General features: G+C 42.8%; 1 pseudogene; it reads right to left on the reverse strand.

Annotated features, from left to right (window-relative positions):
• Window positions 1–2,739: 2,739 nt before the first annotated feature.
• On the reverse strand, window positions 2,740–2,912 carry LOC141347268 (U2 spliceosomal RNA; annotated as a pseudogene).
• Between the last annotated feature and the right edge of the window lie 7,000 nt (window positions 2,913–9,912).

Genomic DNA, 9,912 nt, shown 5'->3' on the forward strand with positions numbered 1-9,912 from the left:
TTGCAACATTTGTTTGTGCTTTATTTGTTTGTGCTTCATGAACAATCTCGTCTTACACAGCAGCACAACTGCTCCGCAAAGATGTACCGCGAGATGCGCGTCTATTAGACGGCCGATCGTCATTTCCAAAAGACCAATATTCCCCTTTAGAGTCACAATCAGCAAATAACATTTGCAACACATCTTCACGGTACAACTTTTTATCAGCCGTTTGGTGCTTTTCTCCTCACAAATCTGACAATTTACTCTATTTACACTATGAACTGTACTGCTTCCGCATCAATGAAGATCGCTCGCTTTCTCTATGATTTCCGCCAATACTTTGAACAGGAACAAGATGTAATTTTGGTCTAGAATCGAAGTACTACATGTCTGCCATCTAGTGGTTAGGAATACAAATGAGAAATTACACCGTATTAGGAACTACAGTCTATTTCAATGGGTATGACGTCTTGTCGCAATTCTGCGACTTTGGCGCTTAGAGGGTTAAATTACACCACCCAGCATACAATACCCGAAACACCTTACAAAAAGTTTGGTCTTGAAGGTATGTTACATTCATTCTCCACTTCCCCCGACCCCTTTGTCCTGATTCCACCTCTGCCCCTGCCCCAACTAGACAATGATCCGAACACCACATTGGCTGGCGTGTATAACCACAACTCTGAAAAAAATATGTAATCCAAACGTGATGCCTCCAACCTACTGTTCCACCATGTGTTACCTAATCCATCCCTTCCAATTGCCTGGCCTGAATCTTGTAGTCCAAAACTTTTAATAATTACTGCCAATTCCCCCCCCCCTGACCTTTCCCCTAAGGACATATTAAAATTCCCTCCCAAGACCACCAGCGGGTTAGTATACAACAAAGGAAGAAAAAAACCCAAGGAACCCCTCCCTCTCCTCTCGCTTACTGGGCACATACACATTTATAAACCGCAAGGCCACCCCCCTGCATCTTGCATCCACAAAAATCACCCTCCCTGGAACAATAACCCCAGATGTTTCCACCATCACCTCCCAAGAAAAAATTAAAATCCCCACCCCATCAGCCCTCACATTCCCCACTCCCCAAAAGGAAGGTCCCAAGGCCCATTCCTTTGAAAACCTCTCCACATCCCTCTCGTTCTCCAAGTGGCATTCTTGAAAAAATAAAACATCATAATATAAATCTTTAACAGACAAGAAAACAGCCTTTCGGCATTCCGCCATTTTCAATCCTCTTACGTTAAATGTTGCCACTCTTATCTGTCCCATTTTCTCCCCCTTCTCTTCTTCCCCTACCCCCCTTTGCCCTCCTTGAAACCACCTCTGTCCATTCCCCAGATTCCGCTATAATTTCTTCCCCTCCCTTTTCCTTTTCCTCTTCCATACTATCCCCCCACCCAATGCTTGTCTCCCCTTCCTCTTTTCCCGTCTTCACAACCCTCCCCATTACCATCTTGTCCCACAGAGTCCTGACTTACAAAGTTCTCTAACTCGCCATATTTACATATTTCCCCGTTGTCAGGGTCACTAGCCTCACTCCAGGCTCTGCGACGGCCAGTCCCAGATGCTGATTCCACTGCAACCAACCTCCATCTCTGATCCACTGCATACTCTACCTCGTTGGTGCAGTTGCAGGTTCCAAGACGACCTGCTCCTAATCCCCTTCCAACACATTGGAAAGTACCTCTGTGAAGTCTAGATCCGTCCACCCCGGAGACGGACTAAGCTGTCGTTTCGCACCCACTTCCTTAGTCTCCTTTCCATCCTGGGCCAAGGTTATCAAAACTCCCTCAGCACCATCTGCTTGCTCCATCTCACCAGCATACCTCTGACCTGATTCACTCTTACTTTCCTGATTGTTTGCACCTGTTGCTCGTCCAAGTTGTCCTTCCACCTCTGCTGGCAGGCTGCTGAGAATGGCATCCAGGTCTACTTGTAGATCTTCTCCTTCCTTTAACACATTTGCATAGGTCTTACTTCTTGATGGACAGGTACGGTACAGATGATCCTCTTTGCCGCAAAGGCTACAAAGCTTTGGTGCTGGGCAGGCTGAAGCCACGTGATCTGCCACCCCACAAAATCGACACCGCTGCCCTTCACAGTCCGCTTTAATGTGTCCTTATCCTCCACATCTCCTACAATACATGGGTTGTCCTGGGTAATACAAGAAACCCCTGTTCGGTCCAATAGAAAAGGACCCAGGCGGATGAACTAGGCTCCCAGGGACTGATGGGTCTACACGGAGCTTCACAAAGAAACGTCTCTTCCCCGTCCAAATCCCGAACCGATCCCTCACACGCTCACCTCCTTTCACAGCCTCACAATGTCTCTCCAGAAAGGTCCTCACTTCACCATCCTCCACATATGGATTATAAAGATGGACTGTGAGAGGTATATAATCCTGAGCAAAAAGTGAGTGCAGACAAACCCCATCCAGAAGCTTGTGTTTTTGCCTCCCCCAAGATTCAAAAAAGCCCACACAGTTAGTTAGATTGAAGAAGGTTAAGTCCATAAACCCTACTGTTGTGAAGTCCTGAAGGCAGCATGGCGCCACCCGCTGCACAGGAGTGTGTAACATCACGTCGTTTGAGCGTTCTTGTATTCTATTTATTAGCCCAGAGTTTTTACCCCACCTCATTATCAGAAGACTCCAAGACCTCAGATGGGCGTGCCGGGTGGGGAGACCTCAAGAAACGGGAAGCACGGCTTTGAACCCGACGTCACCAGCTCTGCTATTAGACACAAAAATGGGAAAAGCGCACCGTTCCTGGAGACACTGCAATACCAGGCCGATGCATGGAGTGGACGGAGCAAGCCCCGGCTCCAGCTCCCTGATCCAAAAATCAATTTAATATGCAGTCCCCGGGTAGGGGACATATCAGATATTAAACTGATGAGAACAGATTTTTTTCTTTCGAAAATGTTTTATTGTCACCATTTTCAATTTTCAATTTTCAAAGTATAATTTTTCTCACACATACATTTTTATTTTAATACACATTTTTAAAAACAAGCAAAAAATAAAAGAAATACAAACACAAGGTTTAAAAGAACATACAATCTTGAAAAACAAAACAAGAACAAAACTTTTTAAAACCATTGTGTGTAGCTTGTTTTAATAGTCCATTTCTTGGTGTGTTTTTAAAAGATGTGAGTGTTAAAAAGTAAAATACAGGTTTAACCCTCTGGGGTCGACACACGCGTATACGCGTTTTGTGGCAGTTTCCCAAAAGGAACTTCCATTACTCTGTCATTTCTGATTGCACAGATAAAAGCAGTACATCAATCGAATCTGTAAAGGGTCTACTTCTATTAGTATATACTCACAAAAACAAAAAAACATTGTGATTTTGCAAAATAAGGAAAACAAAAAGGGTGTGCTGTCTGCTGCGTTGATCTCCGTGATCTTCATTCAGAAACACGTCATTAAAATATACTATAACTCAGCCAATACACAACCCAGAGACATGAGCAATATATCTAGAGAAAGCTTGATATCTATACTTTTAAACGAAGTAAGTTTTATCGAAAACAAATATTCTGTGATAAAGTAATCCATATGAAACCAACACGATGTCCAGTCTGTCCTGTCTGCTTAATTATTTTTTAATTAGATCACACCCACGAGATATTCGCTTTTCATATTCTAATCGCCCACGTGAGGGCGCGCTGTTCATATGTAAATTATTTGAGGCAAGACAGGTATTCATGTACCCGCCCCGAAAAGCTGGCATAAATCGTGGGAACTTCATCATAGAGTTTACTTACTTTTTCTGCGCGTTTCAATGATGGCACGCTACACGAGTGAAGAAGCACTTCAGATGGTTCTGAACAGCGATGAAGAGTTCACCTTCTCCTCAGACGAAGAACGCGACTCGGATGATGATCGTTTGCATTTTGAAGAACGTCTGGACCCAGTGGAAGATATTCCTGACCAGTAAGTCTTTTATTTTTACCTTCATTATTTAAAATGTTGCTCGGCTACTGTATAAATAAAAACCTACATATTTAAAGTTAGATCGTTTCTAACAGCCTATTGTAAAACTAAAATCAGCTATTCAGACTAAAACTGGTTGAAATATGAAATCGGTCTTTACAGGCCACTTTTAGATTTGAACAAAGCGCATATATAAACCATGCAATGTATAAACAAATGTATTAGTATACTACGGTATCACGGTGATAAATAAATGGTGAAATTGTTCACTAAGCTTCTGTTTGCGAATATCTGCTCAGGTGTAAATGTTCTGAATGTGTTATACCAGGTCATTGGTATTCGCGATTGTCTGAGGTGTAAATATGTAAAATAAAAAAAAAAAGCTGTAAATGTCACTGAGAAGTGACCCATTGACAGACATATACATGCGTCCTTTCTTATCCTTTATTATCAGCTGGTAATTGCTCATTGGTAATAACTTTCACTTTTCTTTTAGGACCGTGGCTGCATCACCAGCGTCTTGCGCAAGAAAGTCACGTGAGAGTCATTCAGTTTTGCGTTCGCTGGAAAATTATACTGAGTAAGTGCACATGTAGTATTTTACAGATGTTAGTTATATTATGTTTAGAAACACTGGGATAACACAGTAAGTAACTCTTCCTGTATGGGTCTAAAAGAAATTGTACTTTTGTCATGTCTATTGTATTGTATACAATATTATCTGTGGTTGATGGTATTAGAATATAATTTCTTAGTTATTGCCATTCTGTTTCTTCATCAAGTATGCATAGACTATAAAATAAATGCTAAGAATTCTTTTACAACATTCTTTTAGGACTGTGACAACACCACTCTCGACTTCACCTGCATCTCACCCCAGGGGACGCAGGTCTCGTTCAGTTGTCAACTCCATTCGGAATCGTATAGAGTAAGTGTGCATTTACTATTTTACAGATGTTTTACTATATGGCAAAATATATGTGCTATGTGATAATTGTGCCCTTTTTTCTGTAACTTAGTATCAATATGGGTGTATTGATTTATAAATAAAGTATTAATTAATTTGTGCTTATTTATGTATTTCATTTCAGATGTGAAACAGACAGTGCAACAGAACCGGTTGCAAAACGATCCAAAGCAACTAAGCAACCTCCTCTGTCATGGAAAACAGAGACTGATGCCGACATATCTCCACAGGCTCTGAGATTCCTACCTGCCCAGGAACCTGGACCACAGCTAAGACCGTGTGATGGACACACTCCCATGAGTCTCTTCAAAATGTTTTTGTCTGAAACTGCTGTGTCGACTCTGTGTCGAAACACCAATGCCCAGGCTGCCAGGGCATGTGCAAAGGGCCGTAAATATAAATGGACAGACGTCAGCATCAGTGAGCTGTACCGCTACATTGGGCTACTCTTCTATATGGCCATGGTGAAAGTGAGCTCCATAAGAAACTACTGGCGACAGGACAGTCTTTTCTCTGTTTCTTTTCCTGCCACAGTCATGCCAAGGGACAGATACCGTACCATTTCATGGAATCTGCACATGAGTCACCCAGATGCAGACAGGGTCAATGACAGAAAGCGGGGCACATCTGAACATGATCGTCTTTTCAGGGTCAGACCCCTCATGGACACTATCCGGTCTGCGTGTAAGGCAATTTATCATCCAAGAAAAAATTTGGCAGTGGATGAAAGAATGGTGGCATGCAAAGCAAACACAGGAATGACTCAGTACATGAAAGCCAAGCCAACTAAGTGGGGCTTCAAGTTGTTTGTTCTTGCGGACTCATCAAATGGATACACTGTGGATTTTGCTGTGTATACAGGAAAGAACCACTTTCCCACAGGCCATGGACTGTCTTATGATGCTGTGATATCGCTTTTGGATTGTACTGTTTTGGGCTCTGGATACCATGTATACATGGATAATTTTTACACTAGTCCCAAGCTTCTTACAGACTTGTTTGCTTTGAAGTTTGGTGCATGTGGGACCTACAGAGACAACCGGAAGGACTGTCCTCGGAATGCAGCTAACTCACTCACCAAAAAATCAGTGAGGGGATCCATGAGGTGGATTCGAGATGGACACCTTGTGTTTGTGAAGTGGATGGACACACGAGAGGTGTCTGTGTGTTCCACCATCCATGCTGCCTATACAGGTGACACTGTGCAGAGGAGGGTGAAAACACAATATGTATGGAGGAATAAGAGTTTTCCATGTCCTGCACCTGTGATTGCCTACAACCAACACATGGGTGGCGTTGACCTGTCTGATCAGCTGATACAATACTACAGTACACAGCACAAAACAATGAAGTGGTACAGAAAGATCTTTCTGCACTTTTTGGACATTGCTGCCACCAATTCTTACATTGTACACAAAGAGCTTTACGGCACCATGACCCACAAGGAGTTTATGGAAGAACTAATTTCAGAGCTCTGTGGCATTTCACAGAAAACAACAACAAAACGGACAAACGCTGACCATGTGCCAGTTTCTGGAGCTGAGCAGGCCTCTGATGCCACTGTTGGTCGACGCATCTGTGTGCTTTGCAAAGCAAAGCATGGTCAGAGGCATGACACTCCTTGGAAATGCCAGGCATGTGGTGTACACTTGTGTGTTCAGGTGAAAAGGAACTGTTTCCTAGAATGGCACAAAGATGTATAGCTGTTCAGTTCTGCGCACAGTTTCTGTTTGCACTGTTTCACTGTTTTCACTGTTTCATTTGTACCAGAATGTCTGTTTTGCTGTTCAGTTCTGAGCTCTTAGTTCGCAAGGTAGGGTGTGAGAGTGGGCTTTACAAACCTTACACCCTACCCTATTGTTTCTGATACTCTTGTTTGCATGATTGTTCTATATTCTAAATAAACAAAAAGTATATACATTTCTATTTTTCCTCACATTCTTTTCTTGGTAGCAATTCCCTCTCAGTGACACACCTGAGTGAAAGGCTCATTATGCGGCTCATTATGCAGGTCTTTGTCTTCTCAGGTGTAAATCACAGCATTATTCATGATCATTCACGCCTTCTCGCATACAGCCAGTCTAAACAAAAAGTGTCTTCAAAAATTTAAATCTATATACTGTTTTGTGAAAACAAGTTAACTAGATGATTTTCACATCATTTGGTAGAAAAAAACCTAGCCTACAACATTCAGTTTGCAAAAGTTCTGAACTCCAAAGTTATGTATGTGTTTCAAGACCTTATTTCAGTGACTTCAAAAATTTAGTTTTTCACTAAGCACGCATAAACGTTGTTTTCTCAAAAACTTAAAAATGTACATTCATGCTGCTTACATATTTTTGTAGTACACTTTGTGCTGATTCCAATGTGTTTAGATTTACGATATTAATATGTTTTTAACATATTGAAAAAAGCACAAATGTCAAGGCATGTCACAATTTCTTCAGGGCCCCAAAACACCCTCAGACCCCAGAGGGTTAAAATTGAACCACAAGCATCTTGTACAATAAAACCACAATAAAAACACCAATTAAAAGTCCATAAAAATCATCTCTTGTACAAAACCGGGGGTGAGTCCTTATCAAGAAAGTCATCACCCCACTCCCCAGAACAGGCGCGTGAAATGCTATTTTTAATGGGTTCAGTGGAGATCCCCTCTCCTCTGGCCCGTTGGCCCGCTGTTCCCGTGAGGGTGCATCTACGGGCGGCCAGGACCCTTCCAGTGCGACCCCGGCCCCCTCGTCCGAATATCGTCGCCCGGTACCCCTGCAGCATTGATGTTACCTTTAGCTCGCATGCATGGAGGGGTACCATAACGCGCTTCCCCACCAGCAGATTTCTGGTGGCCCAGATGGCATCCTTGATGACGTTGAGGGTGAGCCAGAGCGAGGTAAATTCCTGTGCTGTCAAATCCTTCAAGCTCCAGCCCACCCCAAGGATGGCGAGCTGGTACCCTATCTGGGCCCCACCTGCTGGTAGGCACGGGAAATACAGGGGGCCGGTCTTGGCTCACAGGTCCCGCGCAGCGCCGTACTCCCAGTGCATAACCGCCCTGACCGGGAGGATCTCATGAGCCACCATCCACGATAAGTCTTTGTGCCTGTTCTGGAGAGCGGGGTGAGAGGCATTCCTCCAAACTTGTTTGGCCTCACGTAAAGTGAGGCCTGGAACTGGACTCACCGGTTCCCGGTCCTGCACAAGAGAGACAAGTGGTTAGTTAAAATGGTAACATCTTGATGCTCTAAAACATATCTTTTTAAAAACTTTTTGATAAAACTGTATTCTTTGGACAGGTTAAAAGACACTGGGCTTCTTAAATCAATAGGTAAAATCTTTAGCGTCCTTAGGGTCATGGCATATTTAAAATGCAGGGCGGTGAAATGGCTGCCTAAAAACAGGTGAGGGTCTGGGAGGCCTTTTCCGCCATTCTCCGGTCTTTTCTTCACAATTTTTCTCTTCAAGCTCTCCCACTTGGACCCCCACAGAAAGTAAAACACCGCCCTCTCCAACTGTGCCAGGAACCTTCGTGGGGGACTTAAAAACAGAACAGACATGTAAAATCAGGGGTAAAATCACAGATTTAAAAATTAAAACCTTGCCTTCAAAAGCCATCTGTCTTAGTCCCCAAAAACCCAGTTTTTGCCTGACTTTCCCTAACATGTCAGTCCAGTTGTCCCGTCCACCTCCCTCTTTGTCAAATTTAACCCCTAAAATCTTAAAATTTGTTTCTTTAAAATCCACGTCCAGTCTCCCTGTGTCAACTCCGTCCCACGGCCCGAAGAGCTGGGCCTCGGACTTGTTTCTGTTAAGCTTAGCGCCCGAGGCCCGACCATACCAGTCAGTCAAGTCCATTGCTCTTCGTATTGATAAAACGTCCGTGGCTAAAAGAGTTAAGCCGTCCATGTATAAAACACAGGTCGCCGTCAGTCCATCTGTCCCAGGAACGTCTAATCCTCTGATCCATTTATCCCTTCTCAAGATCTGTGCCAGTGGTTCGATGCAAGCCACATACAAAAGAGGAGATAAAGGACAACCCTGACGGACACCGCTGTGGATGTTTACAGCTTTGGAAAGATGCCCATTAACAAGGATTTTGCTGACTAGGCCTTTGTACAGCAGTCCCACCCAGGCTATAAACCTCTCTGGAAAACTCATTTTTTGCAGCACCTGAAGCAGATACTGGTGCGAGACTCGATCAAATGCTTTTTCAAAATCTAGATTTAGGACTACTAGTCGAATATTTCTGTCTCTCGCATAACAGATGGCGTCTCTAATCAGCACTAGGCTGTCTGTTATCTTTCTCCCTGGCACAGGACAAGCTTGATCCGGGTGAATCACGTCCTCTAAAACAGTTGACATACGTGTCGCTAAAACTTTGCTAAAAATCTTACAATCAAAATTTAAAAGTGTTATAGGTCTCCAGTTCTTTAAGTCAGTCCGGTCGCCTTTTTTGTGAAGTAAAGAAACTATCCCTATTCTGAAACTGTCTGGAAGTCTGTCGAGGGTCTAAAATTCTTTAAAAATTGTCAGTAAGTCGTGTGCTAAAATGTCCCAAAAAGTTAGATAAAACTCTAGGGAAAGTCTATCCGCTCCCGGGGACTTCCCCCTCTTAAAACCTTTAAGAGATTTTTGGATTTCTAAAATGGTCCACTCCTGGGATAAAAGCACATTTTTACTGTCTACCCTCTTGTCTAAAAAATTTAAAACTTCCCTTACGGTGTCATTGTGCACTTCTTTAAAACTATATAGCCCCTCATAAAAATGTTCCACACCCTCTAAAATTTCTTTTGTTGTCTTTAACTCCCTCCCTCCTGTTTTTACACTGGTTATCTTCCCACCCCTACTTAAAATCTTTAAAAAAAGTATCTAGTGCACTTTTCACCTTCTTCTATTTCTCTTTCTTTACTTCTTAAAATGACCCCTTTACTTTGTATATTAGCTAAAACTGACATTTAATTTTTGACCTCTTTCACTTCGTTTTTAAAATCAAAACCATTATTTAAAAGATTAAAATACCTTT

The sequence above is a fragment of the Garra rufa genome, chromosome 1 (assembly GCF_049309525.1).
Source record: "Garra rufa chromosome 1, GarRuf1.0, whole genome shotgun sequence".
Classification (NCBI taxonomy): Eukaryota; Metazoa; Chordata; class Actinopteri; order Cypriniformes; family Cyprinidae; genus Garra; species Garra rufa.